At 42.5% G+C, this 22051-nt stretch overlaps 1 protein-coding gene across 1 annotated transcript in view; it reads left to right on the top strand.

The window, feature by feature from the left end:
* Window positions 1–22051, top strand: part of FREM1 (FRAS1 related extracellular matrix 1) — a 267168-nt gene that overhangs the window by 187463 nt on the left and 57654 nt on the right. The window lies entirely within an intron of this gene.

Below are 22051 nucleotides of genomic sequence, written 5' to 3'. Positions count from 1 at the left end.
TTTTATGTCATACAGGGATTTTTGGGGTCCTATAGTCTCCCACAAACAACAAGCAGCATGAGCAAGGAGCATGGTATACATACAGAAATAAAGTCAACAGTAGAATCACCACAGGTAGACCAGCAGATATAAGGTCCATCCAAACAGTAGCCATAGAGTTCCTTTCCCCCAAGGAACCTTGACAAGCTTACATCCATACAACTTTTTCAGTACAGATGAAAAAAAGAGAGGAAACAAAAAGGGGGGGGGGGGGCATGGAGAGGGGGTTGGGGAAAAGAAAGTGAGTGCACTGCCCGAGTAAAACTGGCTTAGGAAATTCTGTTGGGGTCATGCATCACCTCAAAAGGAACAGTCAAGGATGTCACAGTTGAGAACCCAAAATATCTCGATATTCAGATGTGAATGCAAATTCCGTCCAGTAAAACAATGTTTGTGTTCAGTCTCTTTTTATTAGTTTTTTTAAACAATTTATACAAATACATATACATTCATATTCCCTACTTTATAACATTGAGTAATAATAGACATGTGCACACTGAAATATTTTGTTTCGGAATTTCGTTTTCGTCCAAAAAATAAATTTATTTAGTTACTCCCGAAATTCTTTTTTATTTATTTCATTTAGTTAAAAAATGCATTCGTCCGAAAATCCAAAATAATTAAGGTCGAATCTGTCATTGAAGGCTTATGATGTCTGTCGAATGTTCTAAGAAGATTTGATGGAGCAGCTAAACTGTACAACGTCGCAAACGTACATTTCCGGGCGAATGTTCCACCTACAAGCTATAGTAGAATTCTAATGTTGTATGACACTAGTAATAATTATATTTATTAATAATTATTATTACTAGTCAACCAACATTAGAATTCTTATATAGCCTATGGCGGAGCATTTGACCATAAATGTCTGCTCGCGGCGACTGCTTCGTCGCATCTTCATGTCGAATCTTTTCTCTCTATGTCGAATAATCTTGGACTAATAGAGTTAGGTTAGGCACATTCAACCTTTTTTGCTATTGTCTCTATAATGTTGAATCTTTTCTCTCTATGTGGAATCTTTTCTCTCTATGTAGAATAATCTTGGACTAATAGAGCTAAGGTTAGGCACATTCGACCACAGGTTCGATGGACACAGATCACTATTGTCAGCGTCATGTCGAATCTTCTATCCATATCGAACTGTTGTCGCAACGAAAATGAAAATAAAGCATTTGTTTATGTCGGATCTTTCGGTTTTCGGATTCTGCGCGTTCGTTATCGTTTGTTAAAACGATAACGAAAATACCCGAAATTCGGACGAAAATGCATTTGATTGAAAACAAATGCACATGTCTAATATCCTATGTCCTTGACAAAAAAGGATAATTTCCTGTATTAGGTTCTATCATCCATTTCTATATCTTTCCATCATTCCTTTGCCATTTACGTACATAGAGTTTCTTGTCTTATTTCCTTTCCATTCATTCCACACATTTAAGCCATATCGTATAACAAAATCAAAACAGGTCAAGTGACCCACAGAAACAACAACCAAGAAAAAAAAAAAACCCCGTCTCAACAGGGTGGTACGTTCACTTTCATAAATATTGTATTAAGTTTCCCGAGGACCGAAACTCTTCCCATTGTTGCCATATTTTTGGCATTTGATTTCTTGCATTCTCTTCTCTCCTGATCTCTTCCTCCATATGTTGTATTTTGCTCATTTCCCAAACCCATTCTATTATTGTAGGACTTTTTGCTTTTTGCCAGTTTCGGGCTTTAATTGTCCTGGCAGCTGTTATCATATGGTGAAGGATATCTGTCTTAATGGTTTTCATTGAACCTGGTATAATAGATAGTATCAAAATATTGACATTTGGTTGTATCTCAGTTCCTGACACCATCTGATATATCTCAAATATCTTATACCAGAAATCCTTCTCCATAGGGTATTGATACCAGATATGTGTCGTTGTTCCTCTAACCTTAAGACATCATCAACATGTCTCTGTGTTATCTTTATTTATTTTATTTAGATCTGCTGGGCTCCAATACCACCTCATCATGATTTTATAGTTTCTTTCTTGATGTTTAACCGCTACTGATAATTTGTGTATTAAAGAAAATGCCTTATCCCATTCTATTAGTGAAATCGGACTCTCTATTTCACTTTCCCATTTTCTCATACATGTTAATTCATTGAGGGGTCCAGAGGGAAATAAAAGTTTATATATGGTGGACAATGTATGGGTTGGTCTTTGTTCCTTTAATAACAGTTGTTCAAAACTAGTTAGTGGTCTATCAATCAAGAACGGTTGTATCTTAGATTCGATATATGCATTTAACTGATGATATTGCATCCATGTTTGTTCGTGTTCAGGCCCCATATCAAATAATCGCAGAAGTTTACCTTCTACTAGGGTCTGAACTATCCTTGTGTTCTCCATCCTGTTCCATTTAATAAAATTTGTAGCCACTAATGCTGGTGGAAATTCAGGGTTAGAGAACAAAGGAGTCATTGGCCCGATCAATGTGGAGAGGCCTTCCGTTTTCAATACTTTATCCCATATTTTTAAAGTGGATGACACAAAGATCGTTAATTCCTTTTTCTCAGGTCGAAGCTGAGTTTTAATCCATGGGAGGGATTTAAGCTGTAAGCCTGTAATATCTTCCTCTAGGTTTACCCATTGTTTATATTTTGCGTTGTGGTACCAATCTATTATCCTTATTAAGGATGCAGCTTGCAGATATATTGTAAAGTCAATGTTTTATGAACCTGTTCCTCCCTATGGTGTGCCGCAGCCTTGAGATCTTTCATTAGTTGAACTTCATTAATTTTGGCAAACCAAGTCTTAATGGAAGGGGGTGTGGTTTGTGTGATAGACTCACCCAGGACAGAGGCTTTTGAAAGGGGACTGAATGCTAGCCTCTTGCCTACTGACTATGGGTCCTGGCATTTGAGGGAGCTACAAGCATTTAGGAAGATATTCTGTTATGTAATGCAAAAGGACATTATTAAGGAGGCCATGATGGTCTCTGCCAGCTTGAGACTCAGTGGACAGTTGTATGTGAAAGGAATGCTGATTAATGAGATCTGGAAAGCCCGGGTCTTTCAGCCCAATAGTTTATTGTCTCATTTTGTTGTGTACTCTTTGCTGGGTCGTTTGGGGTGTGGCTGTATTCCAATGTTATATTGTGTCTGTTTGCGTTGGATATTATATAAATCCTGTATAATAATAGTAATAATAATATTATGGGATGTGTATGTAGATTAGCTGTGAGATTGGTGAGGGCAAATTCCTCCAACAGCTCTCACTGCTGATTGGACAGTCTATTCTGCCCGGAATGCAAAGGGGGGGGGGATTGTCCAGAGAATTACCTGTGTTTTCAATAAAGAGTCCATGTTCAGCAACCAAATGAGTATTGTCTTGTTTGGGGTTGTTATCGGTTGGAATATCTGATATCTATATTCAGACTGGGAGGAAGCGATATATGACGAAATCACTCAAGCAGAGTGTGGGACGTTTCGTTACAGTTTGTTTCTAGAATAGTGGGATACGTGTCTTTTGCGATCAGCAAATGAAGTAGGAGGGAGCGCTTGTAATGTTTCAAGTACATGGGGATCAGATGCAACAGAAAAGCAGCTGAATAATCCGGCATCTGGATATCAGTAAGCCTCTGAATCCAGTGTTTTATTTTTGACCAGAAATCTTTAATACCTTCACAGGACCAGAAAACGTGGAGCATGGAGCCCACCTCCCTTTGACATCTCCAACATAACGAGGGAACAATTGATGTAAGATTTTTGGGACTCTATACCATCTAGATAGGATTTTGTATCCAGTCTCTTGGACCTTACTAGAGATGGAGGCCTTGTGAGTCATCTGCATAATCCTGTCCCTCTGCTGTTCTGTAAAAGTAATACCTAAATCATGTTCCCAATTGAGAAGGTACCCTGGAGGCGACAAGCGCTGCGGATGTGATAATATTCTATATGACTGTGAAAGAGAGAGTATTATTTTAGGCATATTGATAAAAAAGATATATTCACGTAAACCTTCACTGAATTCAAACTTTTAAAAACAATGTTTTGCCTGAGAGCAGACACTAAAATAAGTGGTCGTTAACTATGTTAGCCAAAAAAAATGCATCTTCTGCTTGCCTCTTTGACTTTATTTTACTGGGCCTGAATTTCATTGACTACATACTTAAACCTGGCTATACAGATGGCTATTCACAATATACAATTTTATTCGCAATATACAATTTCTATTCACAATATACAACTTTAAAGGAGAACCATAATCTTAATCTTAACATTTGTTAGATATGCATGCAAGTGACAATTTTAAAGGAAACCTGTCATAAAAACAAAAACTCAGTAATTTTAAAGTGGTATTAAATTCCAAAGCAAAAATTTTATATATTGAAGCTTACCAATCATTAGATGTGGTGTGGTTAGTTTTCTTTTTTTCCAGGCATTTTCCCTGTTTTCACCTGGTGATCTGGCCAGTAACACACTCCCTGTACTAGAGTGCCTCCACTCTGAATGACGGAGCACAGAGGGTACCTTTGGAAAGCAGCATTGTTAGACTGGGTGGAGGGGTGTGTTAGAAGTACTAGCAGATTTAAATACAGTAACAAAATAAAGCCATCCTCCAGCTAAAACTTTATAATCGGTGATAGCAAAAGTTTTTTTTCCTATCGGGATAAAGGTTATACATAAATAAACAAAAATTGGCCATTGTCAGCACCCCTGCTAGTGTTAAATGGTGTGTCTCATCTTTGTAACTGATACATTCTGCTGGAGAGCTTGTTTTTTTAAAAACCAACAGATTTACTGGCTGGATCACCGGATGAAAATAAAAGAAAGGAAGCCTAAAAAATGAATGCAGCCATCACATCCTAAAAATGGTAAGCTGCAATGTCATAAATGTTTGCTTCACTTACCCTTTGCAATGATATCCCCCACCAATTTAAAATTGTTGGCAATAACTGACAATATCTAGTAGAGAAGGCAGTTGCACAATCTATGGGGTTTGGTGATTGTCCACTTAGGCCACTTAGGCTGTATTGTGTGAAGACAGGGAGCTTGTCAGGTACTCCCCCCATACCCAGACTTTTGACTGAGCAGAGCAATAGGGGAACATGGGTTAAAGTCAGGGACGTGCAGTCAGGGGCAGATCCAGAGTCTAGTCTCAGGAGGGGCACTGCCAGAAAATACGTTTTTTGGGGGAAATTTATCAGGGAAATGGCTGGTGTTGGCACTTCAATCAGCACAGCACCATGGTTGTTATGGTGTCAGGATGATTGAAGCGCATTATTTCTATTATTACATTGTTGTATAAAATGAAATGGTTCAACTCACCATAATGCAGAATCAGTGGGAGCCCCGAGCGTGTCACTTGCCACGTTGCCTGCCACCAGATGCGGATTGTCACTTGCCATGTCACCTGCCCCCAGATGTGGATTGTCACTTTCCTGCTACAATTGTCACTTGCCACATCGCCTGCCACCAGATGCAGATTGTCACTTGCCACGTCACGTGCCACACATTGCGGATTGTCACTTGCCACATCCCCTGTCACACATTGCAGATTGTCACTTTCCACGTCACCTGCCCCCAGATGCAGATTGTCACTTGCCTGCTACAATTGTCACTTGCCACGTCACCTGCCACCAGATGCAGTTTGTCACTTGCCACCAGATGCGGATTGTCACTTGCCACGTCACCTGCCACCAGATGCAGATTGTCACTTGCCACGTCACCTGCCACCAGATGCGGATTGTCACTTGCCACATCACCTGCCACCAGATGCAGATTGTCACTTGCCACGTCACCTTGCCACCAGATGCGGATTATCATGTCACATGCCACACATTGCGGATTGTCACTTGCCATGTCGCCTACCACCAAATGCAGATTGTCACTCGCCACGTCGCCTGCCACCAGATGCAGATTGTCACTTGCCACGTCATCTGCCACACGTTGAGGATTGTCACTTGCCTGCTACAATTGTCACTTTATGTTTCCCAGAGGGTGAGGCAGCAGATTACCAGTAAGGCAGCAGAGAGATGATGTAATCTCTCTGCTGCCCGTGGCTGCTTGCACAGTGAGGGCGGAACTGCAGGGATGCAGGGCGGGCGGTGAGAGATGATGTCATCTCTTTGCTCCCCCGCCTGCCGGCTCCCTGATTGGCCAGCAGCCCGGCCGCTCTCTGACTCTCACCTGCCCACTCTCTCAGACTGTCACCAGCCCGGCCGTCCGCTCTCTCACCCGCCCACTCTCTCAGACTGTCACCAGCCTGGCCGTCCGCTCTCTCACCCGCCCACTCTCTCAGACTGTCACCCGCCTGGCTCTCCGCTCTCTCTCCTGCGGAGCCAGCCGCCTGCCCTCTCACCAGCATTCTCGGAGGGGGCAATTGCCCCGTTGCCCCCCTGAATCCGCCCCTGCGTGCAGTCAGGGGAGGCAGGTGAGGCAGAGCCTGTCAGGAGCTACATACAGAGCGGTGAGTTTAAATACAAGCTGTCACACTATGTTTGCAGCAGGCTGAGAGGATGAGCTCACAGTGCCTCTCCTCACTTCATGTCAGAGGCACTGAGCACAATGGACAGCTTGGAGTCTTGGACCAATGGTAAAGTAGCACTGGCCCAAGCTATCCAATAAAAATGCTGCAGTCGAGGCACGCCTCTCACTGCAGTGTCATAGAAGGGGGTAAGTGTCTAAAACACAAAGGCTCCCTTCCATCCCAGTCCTTTTAACTACAGGGAAAAACATGGGTTTATGGGTATAAAATTTACCCACAATCATATGTTTTTCTTATACAGTTAAGAGGGAGAATGAGAATCTCAAAAGGTACTGTTTTAATCAAGCTAAATCGTATATTTATATGCTATATGTTATAACATAATAATTTATTATTTATCTAAGTACTGTGAAATTACTGTTTGGAAGTTATAACTTCAAACTTCAGTAATTTGTCCGTTAAGCCACCTGCTTGAGTACAGTTTTTGAAAATATAGGAATTTACCTTAAAAACAATATATAATAATTTGTATATTACTTACTTATGGTAATTAACCACTTGCCACCCAGGCCAATTCTGACACTTCTCTCCTACATATAAAAATCATAACTTTTTGCTAGAAAATTACTCAGAACTCCCAAACATTATATATATATTTTTATCAGACACCCTAGAGAATAAAATGGTAATCGTTGCAAATTTTTATGTCACACGGTATTTGCACAGCAATTTTTTACACACATTTTTTTTGGAAAGAAACTGTTTCATGAATAAAAAAAATAAAAAAACACTAAAGTTAGCCCGATTTTTTTGTATAATGTGAAACATAATGTTACGCCGAGTAAATATACCTAACATGTCACGTTTTAAAATTGGGCACACTTGTGAATGGTGCCAAACTTCAGTACTTAAAAATCCCCATAGGCGACGCTGTAAATTTTTTTACAGGTCACATGTTTAGAGTTACAGAGGAGGTCTAGTACTAGAATTATTGCTCTCACTCTAACGATCGCAGATGCAGATGCAGTGTGTCACTTTCCACCCATAGCCTGCCACCAGATGCAGTGTGCCACTTTTCACCCGTAGCCTGCCACCAGATGCAGTGTGCCACTTGTCACCTATAGCCTGCCACCAGAGCCCCGGGAAGGTGAACGCCCCTCCCGCTGCTGGCCGCTGATGTGACTTCTCCCATGCTGGGGCCCGGGGGGGTGTCACATCCCCCCAAAGGTGAAGGACTACAAGTCCCAGCATGAACCCTTGATATCTAAGGATGTGATTCCCCTCCAAATTGAAGGATTGCAGGTCCCAGCATGGACCCCTGAGAATTAAGGGTGTGACCCCATAGAGTTCACATGCTAATGCTGGGACCTGTAGTTCACTGATTGGGGGGCATCATATCTTCAGTTCTGAGGGGTCCATGCTGGGACCTGTAGTCCTTCACTTTTGGGGGGGTCACATCCCAGCATGAACACTGTCCTGATATCTAAGAATGTATCCTCCTTCTATCCCTCCGAGGGTGTCATCTCATCTGTCAGTGACCTCTCCTCTTCTGCAGACCCCTTATCTGCCTACCATCCTCTTATAAGTGCTAGCTCCAGGCTGACACACACTTGGAGCTCCTGTGAAGTACTGACAGTTCAGCACAGAATGCTGGCTGCTAGGGGAGAGCTGACTGAGGATTTTAACCAGAGGATTTTAGCCCGTCCATAGGGGGCACCCAGGCACCACCCCCCTCCTGTATTAAAAAAAAAAACATTTAAAAAAAAAAACATCCTTTAACAAAGTGCACTGTGGCGCCGGACGCAGTGCACTGTGGGAAGCTCCACGTCAATGCAGTCACGAGATTGCAGATGTGGCACTTCATTTGCAGGTGCTTAACCCGCCTTGCAGCGCAATACCAAGCGCCGAGTAGCTTCTGTCCGTGAAATCAGTGTGATTCTACGGGCGGGATCATTGTTTTTCAGATCTCGAGGTCACTTCCGGGTTTTGTGAAACAGACGAAAGCCGGAAGTGATGTCGGCAGCTCCCTTCTTCGCCCCAAGCGGAGCTGCAGGAGGAAGGTAAGAGTTTGCGCCGCTACACAGCATGAGGGTGGTTGAAAATAATTCATAAGGATCTCATTAAAAATAAAAACTGAAAAGGCAGGCACTGATTGGATTATCAGATCAGACAGTAACTGGCACAAATGGGTGTAAAACAAATTACAGGCACACATGAACAGCAGCAAAATGATGAGAGTGAACAAAAAATACACACTGTACTGACAGTGACACTTTTTAATAGGACATCTCCTGTGCCATGGAAAGCTCATATTAAAAATAAAAACTGAAAAGGCAGGTACTGGCACTCTGGCAGATAGTCTGTAGGTGAAGGTCAGTAACTGGAACAAATGGAGGAAAAAAAATTACATGCACGCTTGATCTGCAGGACAGGTAAAATGGCCCTGGTGACACATGCAGGCTGCTGCATTTGGTGGTGACACATGCTGCTGCATTTCTTGGTGACACAGGCTGCTTTATTTGGTGGTGACATACTGCTGCATTTGGTGGTGACACATGCTGCTGCATTTGGTGGTGACACAGGCTGCTGCATTTGGTGGTGACACAGGCTGCTGCATTTGGTGGTGACACATGCTGCTGCATTTGGTGGTGACACATGCTGCTGCATTTGGTGGTGACACATGCTGCTGCATTTGGTGGTGACACAGGCTGCTGCATTTGGTGGTGACACATGCTGCTTTATTTGGTGGTGACACAGGCTGCTTTATTTGGTGGTGACACAGGCTGCTGCATTTGGTGGTGACACAGGCTGTTGCATTTGGTGGGACACAGGCTGCTGCATTTGGTGGGACACAGACTGGCTGTATTTGGTGGGACACAGGCTGTATTTGGTGGGACACAGGCTGTATTTGATGGGACACAGGCTGCATGTAAGGAGGGACTCCGCTGGGGGCACCTGATGTAAGGACAGACTCCGCTGGGGACACCTGATGGCATCTGGTGGCAGGCGACGTGGCTAGTGACATGCTCAGGGCTCCCACTGATTCTGCATTATGATGAGTTGAATTATTTCCTTTTATATTACAATGTAATAATAGAAATAATGTGCTTCAATCATCCTGACACCATAACAACCATGGTGCCGGGATGATTGAAGTGCTAACACCAGGTGTTTGGAATATCTTTATCTGCTGATTGTTAAACTTTCTAGAATACACATATTTCTATTGTGGAGGATCTGGGCCTACTGTCCCTCCATCCCTCTCTCCCTCTCCCTCCATCCCTCGTTCATCTCAGACGCTAACCACACCACCTTAGAACTACGCCCACTATTTCACTGAAACCATGCCCATTTTCACCAAGTGGGAGGGGTCAAAAAGGAAGGGCGGGGTCTGGCGCCTCCCCATCCTAAAACTTCACCAGCCACCACTGATTTTAACCCCAATCTGTCCATTGGGAGTGCTTTGGATTCACTTGCCTTCCTACAAAACTCGTCTCTCCTTAGTGCACTTCTGCATGCTGCTGGCTGAATGGTGCAGGGAGGAGGTGGGTGGAGCTAATCAGTAGGCGCAGAGGAGGTTAAATCTTCCCGCTGTGAATGCTGGGGCTCTGTCTCTCTCCTCCTCATGACGTCACTGGTTGCTAGATGCGAGGCGGGCAGTGGCTAGCAACCATTTGGGCACTGAGCCAGCTGCTCATGTAAAAGGGGTCTCACTAGCTAGGGGTCCACCACAGGCTGTCCGTGAGTGACAGCAGCAAAGTGAGGGATATTTTAGAGGGCATCAGATCGGTCCAGGGCAAGGGGGCAATTCCGGGACACTGTATTGTCCCGGAATGAGAGGTGCCCGGGACCCGGGACAGACCTGCTAATTGCGGCATTGTCCCGGGCAATCCGGAACACGTGACGTGGGCACCCTACTCACCACACGTCCCTGGTTAAATTATCACTAAAGGCAAACATTTTTTGTAAAGTTTTGGATAGAGTAGAGTGGGAATAGAACACCTGTCAGGATTTTATTGGTCGCTGTACTCCATTAGGGAGATTCACCCTCTTTATTTGTCCTGTTTACCTTTATCATTGAAAGTGAAAGTAAAAGAAAATCACACATTTTGGGTTGACTTCGGAACAAAAATAGAGGGGAGATCTTCCAATGGGGACACTAGTTCTGGTGACCCTGGTGACACCCCAGGATTCCCTCACATTAGTGGGACTTCCTTTTGCTTCCTGTTTTGGCTACAGGAAAGGAAATGAGGGAAATCTCTGCAATAAGACACAGGCGGCAAAAAAAAAAAAAAAAAACCTGACAGAGGTGACAGTTTAAATTTTGGTACTGGAGGGTGCATAGCACAGGATTAGGAGTGTTATTATTATTAGACAGTATTTATATAGCGCCAACAGTTTGTGCAGCTCTTTGCAATTTTTATGATGGACGTTTATCTGAAATAATCTTATCTGTGTATGACATGACAGGCTTTAATCTAAATAAATGTACCTGTGCATATTTTTATATTTTAGAAACCTTTTGGCCATGTATATTCTGCGGTATACTGTAAGTCCATGAAACCGCCATATTGTTTATTCATACAAGCAGGCTCTGTCTCCTGCTAGGTAATCCTGCACAATATTGTGCCTTGTTAATCTTGCTATGTCACTCACTAATTTATTTTACAGGTCAACCAGGCAGGGTATGTCTCACTGAGAATAACAGATTCTCTAATGACATGAAACACCCCCAATTCTCTTATTCTACTTTATTCTAAATTGTGTAGGCTTTAGGTCACATGAGGAAGCTGGCAAGCAAAAGACACTGGGGTTGATTAGGGACTGTTCACTGAGTTTATTAGTTTACTATAATTTACTGTGCACAGTGAACATATACTTTTAATAGTAAACATTCATTTTTTTCTAGGTAAACAACCTCCACTCTTTTTACAGTAAATTAACCGAAGTGTCTATTGAAAATAATAATATGATTTGTTAATGCTGACACCTACCCTATTAATTTATGTGAGGTGTAAACTTTAATAGAAGGTCCACCTTAATTGTTTCATGACTATTATAAGTTTTATAATACATTTCCAGTATTTTTTATTTTTTTTATCTGTGTCTTATTATTTATGTTAAATACATTTTGCAATACCTCTGTGCTCAGCAAAACAATCAATAAGCCACTATGCAAAACAAATGTGAAGATAATAAAATTAATAAGAAATTAATAGAAGAATAATAATGAGGGTGAAGCTGCACTCATTTATACACAAATACAAGGTAAGAAATAGATGGGAAGAAAAAAATAATGTTGTTATCAGGTCCCTTGCGGTCCAAGGGACTAGGAACACCCCGTGGAGGTTGTGGACCCAACGGCTGACTGCTGAGGGTTGAGGGTTCTGGGATGCAGCCACACAGGGTCGCAGCCATGGTCCTGGACAGTGAGTTAGAGCGAAAGCATGGCATCTAAGAGCCAGCAGGTTTTCACCAGAGCCTCTGATGGTGAGGATGGACTATGCTGCAGCTGACTCCAGGTCGTGGCCCCTAGGGTCTCCCAGCTTACACTCATGGCTGGCTCTGGAGGATGGAGAGGAAGCAGCAGCACATGGCAAAGAGGAATGGTCAGTTGGCAGGCCTAGGATGGGGCGACAAGCAGACAGGGATGGTCAGGAGAAAGCCAGGTCAGTACACGGAACAAACAAAGAGTACACGGCACGAATGTCACAGGACTGCCTAACACAAATGTTATTGGCAAGGCTTGGCTTGCAGTGCACAGGTTAATATAGTGTTTCCTGTTAGAAGCTGGGGTGGAGCCATGCTTAAGGGAATATTACTTAAGCACACAGGTGAACAGCGTTCGGTCTCTAAGCTGAACACAACAGAGAGGTAAGCAGACAGACAAATATGAACATTACTGCAAATTAATGATAGTTGTGCTTCCCCTTTTAAAATTTTTAAATATCAGTCCAACAGCAATTAATCATCACACCAAAAATGCTTCATTTTTTTGTTTGTAATGACAATAATGATAAAGTCTGTATGCAACATATAAACCTTTGGTGGAAGTGGCTGTACTCTATGTTCTCACTGGTCTTTATATGTGTAATTGGCTTTTAGCAGCTTACTCCTGGCCCCTGAAGACATCCTCTGTGATGAAACACGTCAGCAGAGCTTAGGCTGCTGTTGTCATTATGTCCACCACTGGCAGGAGTGGACTTTTCTTTTCATGATGTTTATTCCTTGCTTTGTGAGTACCCTCCTTTATTGAAAAAATTAAGAAGATTTTATAGGATTACACTATCTGGTCTACTTTGTTTCTTTATGTCTCCTGTTTGCCTACACATACTGTGGAATTATTTGAGGGCTGTGATCTGTATCAAGCTGGCCAATTTAATCCTCATGATAAATACAGTATAACTATGCGCGTATGACCTTGGTTGGTAGGGGTCATATATCTCTTATAAGAGGCTGGTGGTGGTGCACTGAATGTGGTACATTTGAAGAGCATTTTTGCACAAGAAGTTTTTTCACTTGAAACATGCTGATTGGCCTTTTTATCCACATGATTATATTATTGTGTTTACCACCTCTGGATTTATCATTAACTATGAAGTTGGTGTAATGATTAATTGCTGTTTATTGGGAATTAATATTTTACAATTTTAAAGGGGTAGTGCAACATTAAGTTATTTTCCCACCTTACTCTTTACGTTACCCAAATAATAATTGGATGCATTTTAAAAAATAGAACATATATTAATAGAACTAGAAAACAACTAATGAAGAGTAGACGTTGCATTAAATGATTCGTGTCTGTCTTTTGTTTTCCTTTCTCTTGTTGTTTTTGAGAATATTGAAACTGTTTTTGATGAAAGCTCTTTTAAACATAATAATATAGTTATCTTATGTCTGCAAATTTATGTGCAAGGCATTGTTTATCTAAACAGCAGGGGATTAATGTGCTATAACAAAGCATTATCTTACTTACATTATACTTAATTAATTAGTAGTAAAACATAGTGATTTTCTGGGAGATTTTGGCATGTTGTTACATTTACTAAACCTTAAAAGAAGAGAGCCGCTGCTTTTTCCTGCCAACAAAGAGACTTTCTGCTCACTTGCAGGATGGAATTAGCTGTTAGTTGTTTTTATAGTATGTTGCTGAGCGAATAGGACTTTTAGCCTAAATTATAAATATCATCTGCGACTTATTAATGTAATTACATGAAAATGGGGATTGAATTGATGTTTTTGACAATTCATTGGTGACATAATCATAGTGTTTTATTCACCCACATTTTAAAGCAGAACTAAAGCCCATAATACTTACCTCTTTGTCAACAGTTCGCAGTTCCTTACCACCATCTTCTACCTGGTTTATTCTGAGTACCAGGCTGCGATCATCTTAATTGGCTGCCACAGGATGAAGTCACTCCTGAGCTTGTGCATGTGCAGCTCAGCGTACATTCCAAAGAAGACTGCAGCTTGCATGTCTCTTCTGCAATAAAGAGCCTATCTGCTCACAGTTTTGTATTTAGTAACTTTGATTCCACTTTTGGCCAGTTCGTGGCTTAAAGTGGTATTAAACCCAAAAACAAGAATTTATTGCAGGCTACCAATCCTTAGATGTGTTGGCTGCATTCGTTTTTTTTAGTCTTTTTTTTTTCTTTATTTTACCTGGTGATCCTGCCAGGAGCACACTTTCTGTCTAAGGGTGGCTGCATTTTGGATGAAGCAATAAAGCAGACACCTTTGGACAGCAGGTTTATCAGTCTGAGGGGAGGGTAGTACTAGGCTAGATGATTTAGATGGACTTGACTAAGGCCGGCCATACACGGTGCAAATTTCTTTCCTGTAGGTTACAGGAAAGAAATTTGCACGATTCCCCTATCAACGCAGACAGTGCTGACAGGGGAATCCCTCCTGCCGAGACATTGGGGGTTATTTGCGAAAGGCAGATCCACTTTGCACTACAAGTGCAAGCTACAAGTGCAAAGTGCGCTTGGAATTGCACTGAAAGTGCACTTGGAAGTGCAGTCGCTGTAAATCTGAGGGGTAGACCTGAAATGAGGGGAAGCTCTGCTGATTTTATTATCCAATCATGTGCAAGCTAAAATGCAGTTTTTTTATTCTCCTTGCATGTCCCCCTCGGATCTACAGCGACTGCACATCCAAGTGCACTTTCAGTGCAATTTTGAGTGCACTTTGCACTTGTAGTTTGCACTTGTAGTGCAAAGTGGATTTGCCTTTAGTAAATAACCTCCATTGTCTTCTTCCAGCAGGGGGGCGGGCGGGGGAAACCATCCTCACTGAGAAAAGATAGTGGTTATCGCTAGTGGCTATAGCAGCCATTGGCGATAATCACAAGAGCATCTGGCAGGCTGGTTGTACCCAAGTTGAACGATCGATCAGCTTGGTACATTTAGCCTGCCCATTAACGGTTTGGACCATGCATGGCCCACCTAACATATTGAAGATGAACTCCAGCTAACACTTTATAAGCAGTGTCAGCAGTTTCTTTTGGGATTAAGATTTTACATAAATGAATAAAAGCCGAGCACCCTTGTCACTGTTAAAATAGTCTGAACCCTATAAATGCTACTTAATGGCTGGACCACCTGGTGAAAATTATGGGGAAAAAATTCCACACTAAGAATTGATGAGCTGCAATTTAATGCATTTTTGTTTTGGGTTTAATACTGCTTTAAAAGCGTATAGTGTGGGGTGGGGGTAGGTCACCTTTTGAGCAGTGTGCTGAAAAATGTTCTCAAAGAAATTGAGCGTGCCGATTTTATAACAAAAAAAATTCAACTTCACACTCTCAATCACAAAAAGGATTTTTTATAAAGTATATGCTGTAAACTACTTTAGTAGTGAGAAATTGACATCCTGCACTCTCACGGCTCATATCAGCCCCAATTCCTGCACCTTCACACCTCAGATCACTGTCCCCCCTGCAAATCTGTTTCACCACTGTAACCCCCTGCACATCTGCCCCAAAGCTGTACATCTGCACCACCACTGTTCTACCCTGCACATCTGCCCCACCACCGTACCCCCCTGCTCATCTGCTCCACCACTGTAACCCCCTGCTCACCTGCCCCAGCACTGTAACCTCCTTTACATCTGTCCCACCAATGTTCCCCCCTTTCTCATCTGCCCCACCACTGTACCTCCATGCACATCTGCTCCACCATTAATCCATCTTCTCATCTGTCCTAACACTAAGCGTATCCGCTCATCTGCCCCACCACTGTAACCCCCTTTCTCATCTGCCTCAAGACTGTACCACCTGCACATCTGCCACACCTCTGTTCCCCTTGCTCTTCTGCCCCACCACTGTAACCTCTGCTCATGTGTTTCAGTGATGTACCTCCTTTCTCCTCTGCACCCCTCTGCACATCTGCCCCACCTCTGTACCCCCTGCTCCTCTGCTCCACCACTGTAACCCCCTGCTAATCTGTCCCACCAATGTACCTCCTTTCTCCTCTGCCCCAACACTGAACCCCCTGCTCATCTTTCCCACCCCTTCTCATCTGGCCCAATACTGGGCCCCCCCTGCTCATCTGTCCCACCATTGTAAACCCCTGCTCATCTGCCCCATCACTGTAACCCCCTGCTTTTCTACCCCACCGCTGAACCCCCTTCTCATCCCTCCCACCACTGTACCTCCCTGCACATCTGCTCCACCGCCGTAACCCCATGCTCTTCTGTATCACTACTGAACACCTTCTCATCTGTTCCAACCACTGTAACCCGCTTTCTCATCTGCCCCACTAATGTACCTCCTGCACATCTGTTTCACTTCTGTCCCCCTCTGCTCTTCTGCCCCACCACTGTTCCCCCTGCTCTCCTGCCACCACTGTAACCCCCTGCTCATCTGCCCTACCAATACCCCTCTTTTCACATCTGCCCCACTGCTCTACCCCCCTGATTTTCTGCCCCAACACTGAAACCCCCCTGCTCATCTGGCCCATCACTGTACCCTCCTGCTCTTCTGTCCCACTTCTAAACCCCTTTCTCATCTCTTCCACCACTGTACCTCCCTGCACATCTGGCCCACGGCTGTACCCTCCTGCTCTTCTGTTCCACATCTGAATCCCTCCTGCTCATTTTCTCCACCGCTCTATCCTCCTGCTCATCTGCTCCACCACTGTACCCTCTTCTCATCTATGATATGCATGATATGCAGAGTGGTGAAAGGAAGCAGAGATGAAACACATTTACCTGTCCTGGCACACTCTGCTGTTGGGTGTAATTTTCATTACGCTGAGTACTGGCTCTGGCTTAAAGGGACACAGAGTGCAGGGGTTCAGTAGTAAGTGATGCAAAGGTTCAGGGGTAATTTCAACAAAGTTCCCAGAAGCCCAACTGTCACCTGATTGTGGTTTTCTCAATCACAGTGAAATCCCTTCTTTTGGCGATTGGTATTGGCAACGAAGCGAGTCATCGTCCTACAGATGGTGGATGGGGCTAGCAGGATTGTAATTGGCTTTAGCAGTGGCCAAGACAGACCTCCTCCTCCTGGAAACAGGGACCCCTCCCCTGCCCCCCAGCAGAACTGCACCCAAACAATGTTTCTTATCTTTTACAATGTGTGGGGGCGCAGTGCCTCCCCCTCAGTGCAGGTGTGGTGTGGGGAATTCTGAAATTGGAGTGCATTAGTGTCTCACTGACACTTCCCTGCATTGCTCTGCTGATGGGGAGGGAGTCGAGTGCCGGCAAAAAAGGCTTCGTATGCCGTTTGCGGCACCAGTGCCGGGGGTTGCTTACCCCTGGTGTGGGGTATACAATAATTAGGCTCAGTTTTGTGTTTCCGTACTTCTCTACAGTTTATGTGCCAGTCCTGGGTGCAGGACTTTCTCATCTTTGCTTGCTGTCCTCCATATTTACAGATCCTAGTTATGTAGGTCACCCACAGTGACATTATATAGCTGTCCCTTCACAAAATCACTGTTAGGAGGCCATGCTTCAAAACTTTTACAAGCAAATGTTGAAGGTTTTCTACTCAACTGATCGCTAGAAGAGGGTATATCAGAATAAAAGGATAATAGTTATGTGTATTGTTTTACACAATGGGGCATTTTGAAATCAGCTAAAGAAGCCCCTTATAGCCATTAGAAAAAGTCCTGGAAACAGAAAACGTTCATATACTGTGTGTTCAAACTACTAGTAAAACTACTACATGAACCTTTTTTAAAGTGAACCTGTTTATATTAAACCGTATAAATGTATATACCCAGGTTTCTAACCTGTAAAGGTCACTGGAAGCTAAATTACCTCTTCTAATAGATCCTTTAGATTTGTCCCAATCGACTCATGACCTTAAATAATATTTTGTAAGAATGACCCACCTGATGTCTCCCCTGCCCTTCTATGGGATACACACAAATTGATCATGAGACAAAACTAATTAAACTAGGTGCAAGGAAGAAGTGAGGGTGTAATCAGCAAATAGAAACTCTTGCTCCACCAAGAAACTTTATATACACTCCTAACATAAGGTAAGATTTGAAATTTCTTATAGAGTCCAAAACTAAGGGGGTGTTACGCTTAATCTCCTAAAAGGTTTATGAATTGGGTAATAAACCAAAGAAATTTCTAACCAGGGATTTACAAGACAAAAAAAATGACTTGTTTATCTACAAGAATAAAACGCCCTTGTACAAGATTGTACATACTGTACTACCCCCGCTATAGCTTATGCTTTTAAGAACTTTTATCAAAATCTATGCATTGTTCCCCCTAATATCTCCCTATCACGGGCTGCTTTCTGCCTGGAATGTATTATTAAACATTGTGACAGGCAAACCTACCATCTTGATTGACAAATTCTTTTAAAGCTTTAGAGGGTGAGTTTCTCCAAGCAGTGAAGGGCACCGCTTTGTGTAAAGCACCTGGGCTGACCATTTTACCTTACAATTTTTTAAGACCTTTCAGAAAATTATAATGCCACAACTAACCTCTTATGCTAACTTCATCACATAAAAAGCGCAGATAAGGCGTTAAACTCCCGGGCACACATGACAGTATTGCCTAAACCGGGCAGTTATAAGCCAATTTTCTTGCTCAAATTAGATATAAAAATGTGCACTACGGTGCTTGCTACTAGATTCCTTCCATTCCTTCCATGTTGGATTTCTCATGATCAGACTGTGTCACAGAACCTTTTCCCACACTCCGCTTGAGTGCGTCCATCAGTATACAGCCTCCTCCAGTCTGAACATCAAATATTAGATATTATAGCCGTACAACACTAGCCAACACTAGCTTGTGGGAACATGGAATGTTTTATTGGACAACAGGCTTTTTATACACTTGAAAAGTATGTCAGTCCCCTACATACACAATAACCCAAATATTTACCCAAAACATCACACAACGGGTTAGATAACGAGGTAGGGCATACTCATGGCTACTCCCCTCTCCTCTAGCAAATACTAGTTGACAATTATATAATTAACCTGCTAATTAACACAGCCCTTGAACCAGCCCAGGTCAACAGACTGCCCGGTAACAAGCTCACAACTTACAATATACATTATTACAAGTATAAACCCCCCCCCCCCCCCAATAGTTTTCTAGGAGACAAAGGTGTGTTAATTAGCACAATTAACAATAGGTGAAAGACCCTTCAGACTGGTAGACAACAGTAGACCCAGAGCTTTCCAGATCTCATTAATCAGCGTTCCTTTCACATACATCTGCTATGAGTTCAAAGCTGGCAAAGACCATCATGGCCTCCTTAATAGTGTCCTTTTGTATTACATAACAGAACATCTTCCTAAAATTCTTGTAGCTCCCTCAAATGCCAGGGCCCATAGTCGGTAGGCAAGAGGCTGGCATTCAGTCCCCTCCAAAAGCCTCTGTCCCAGGTGAGTCTGTCACAGACTGGTTTCATCCCTCATAGGGAGGCCTGAGACAACTCCCTTAGGGCAACTCTCTTAGCTTATGTACACAAATAACCCCAGCACACCCTACTCCTCTTCACTGATGCAGACAAGGCTTTTGATAAGGTAAACTGGGGTTAACTTATGGCCACTCTTTTGGCCTCTGACCTAAAATGCACCACTGCATCTTGTTATTGTTTGAATCTTCTATAGCCCAAGTCTGGATTAATGGCACATTATGCGAACCCTATACACTTCATAATGGCACCCACCAGGGATGCCCCTTGTCACCCTGTTTGGCATCTCTCTACAGCCACTCTTCTCTACCATTAGGCAAAATCGAAATATTCATGAGTTTCAGATTGTGAACAAATACATAAAAACAATAAAATAATACATAATCTGCATATGCGAATAACCTGTTTGATATACAACACCTGTTTATTTAAAACAATTCTGTTTTATACCTCCTTCCCTAAATTCATTCGGGAATTCATTTGGAAACAGTTTGAACTTCAAAACGAATCTAAATAAATCAGAAATCCTGAAACTTACACTGTCTAGGGCTGAGGTCCAGAGGCTAAAATTGCACTTTTCTTTCACCTTGAAATCTGAAAATTTTAAATATTTAGGGATTCATCGTACCCCCCCCCCCCCCCCCCCACCTAACAGATTTGCTTCAAGATAATTACTTCTCATTACTTTATTAAATCCCAGGAGATCTCCAACGATGGTAGCCTTCCCAGTTAAACAAAATTAATATGATCAAAATGAATGTCCTTCCAAGGGAGCTGTTCTTGTTCCAAATTATACCAGTGGGTATACCTTCTGTTTTTCCCCCACATTACACTCTTTGATCACTAAATAATTTTGGGCCAGAAGAAACCAAGGATCTTTCGTACTATATAATCAAGGTCCAAACAGACAGGTGGAGTAGCACTGCCTGACTTCAACGTTATAACCAGCCAGCAGTTTTGACCAGAATTGCTTAGGTTAACTTAGAATGTGTTTTGGGTACTACTACTTTCCACAACATACCTTGGATTCCTAAAAATTATAGGTTACTCTTACCCTACACTTCACTATTGACCATCACTTTGCTGGAAATGTGGGATGCACTTTATACCCAACACAAATGGACTTACAATCCTAATGCCACTGCTAGATTTTCATACTTGCTCCCAGGCCTTCTTCACCAACAGTTTTACAAATGGTCACCAGACTGCCCTCTTCTTTTATACCACATTGTCCGAGACTCAGTGATTAAACTTCTATGGATATGGAAAAATGGATTTCAAAAGGGTTATGCTCTTATCCAAAACTTGCTTCAAAACTAATTAAAAGAAATTCTGAAAAAATAGAACATTTGTGATCTAAAGATAACAATGTTGCACAGGTTGTAGCTAATTTCAGCATTAGAATTTAAGGCTCCATTCACACCATGGCGTTCCGTTTTGCAGGCGGCCACGATTTGAAAATGCTGCAAATCATTGGACGCCCTTGTGATTCCCATTACTTTAAATGGCACTCAAATCATGGCGTGATTTTACCATGATTGTTGTCTGACAAATCGCGGTGAAGTTGTGCAAACAGAAACATTGGACACCTGCCGCCCAAAAGAAGTACAAGAACTTCTTTTGGGCGACAGGTGTCCCGCAATTCTGTTTGCATGATTTTACCGCGATTTGCAAAAGGGAGGTCCTAGTACTAAAGTACCTAAAATACAGGGTGATTCTGTAGGTACTTGATAGTCATTTGTGCCAAAGTCCCCAACATTGTAATTAAGGGCATCAAGAAACTAAACAATGGGACTTTAAGGGCACAACGGTATTAAACTACAGAAAAGTAAAATGGGGTTTTTTGAAATTTTATTAATGTCATATAAAAAACACAGAGAATAAACATGAAAATTTAAAAACAGGTCTGATTTAGGCATACAACCCAGTTAAATACACCATAGTGGATCCTGTCCTGCAAGCTCTTGTATAATCCCTCGTAACTATAAGTAGACAATTCAAACATTCATTCCAAACAGAAACAAAGATGAACTTCCCCTGACATAGGGTGATGGAAGAATGTGGAGTTGGGATTGAAAGAACACTGCAGGTCTGGTATTCCAAGGTGGTATAGTCTCTAATTGCTCTACATGTTTCACGTTGACAAGGAACGCTTCTTCAGGAGCTAGAGGTTCTATTAAAAATACATAGAGAAGAAAAAGACATGTATCACAATGGCAATAATTATAGACTATTATCAAAACATAAACTTCAAAAAGATACATGTAATAACTGTGTTAGAGATTCCGCCCTCCCATGGTGAACCAAGGGAAAGGCCCTATAAAAGATTATGGTCTCAGATGGAAGGACAGCACAAACTTTACCGTGATTTGGGTGCCATTCAAAGTAACGGGATCGCAAGGGCATCCAGCGATTTGCAGCATTTCCGAATCGCTGGCAGGATCTCGCCGATTACGCTCACAAAACGGAACGCCATGGTGTGAATAGAGCCTAATACCTACAAAGTGTCAAACATATTTATTTACCTGCGCCTGTCTAATCTAGCAACTACAAATTACACACACACACAACCAGTCAAAGTAAAATAAAGTGAGTAGAAACACCCAACAGCAGGGTTTTTTTTCAGCCAGAACATAGTGGGACACCTCCG

Source organism: Aquarana catesbeiana, linkage group LG01 (genome assembly GCF_042186555.1).
Source record: "Aquarana catesbeiana isolate 2022-GZ linkage group LG01, ASM4218655v1, whole genome shotgun sequence".
Classification (NCBI taxonomy): Eukaryota; Metazoa; Chordata; class Amphibia; order Anura; family Ranidae; genus Aquarana; species Aquarana catesbeiana.
The sequence above is the reverse complement of the archived record's forward strand: the minus strand, read 5'-3'. Positions and strand labels throughout refer to the sequence as shown.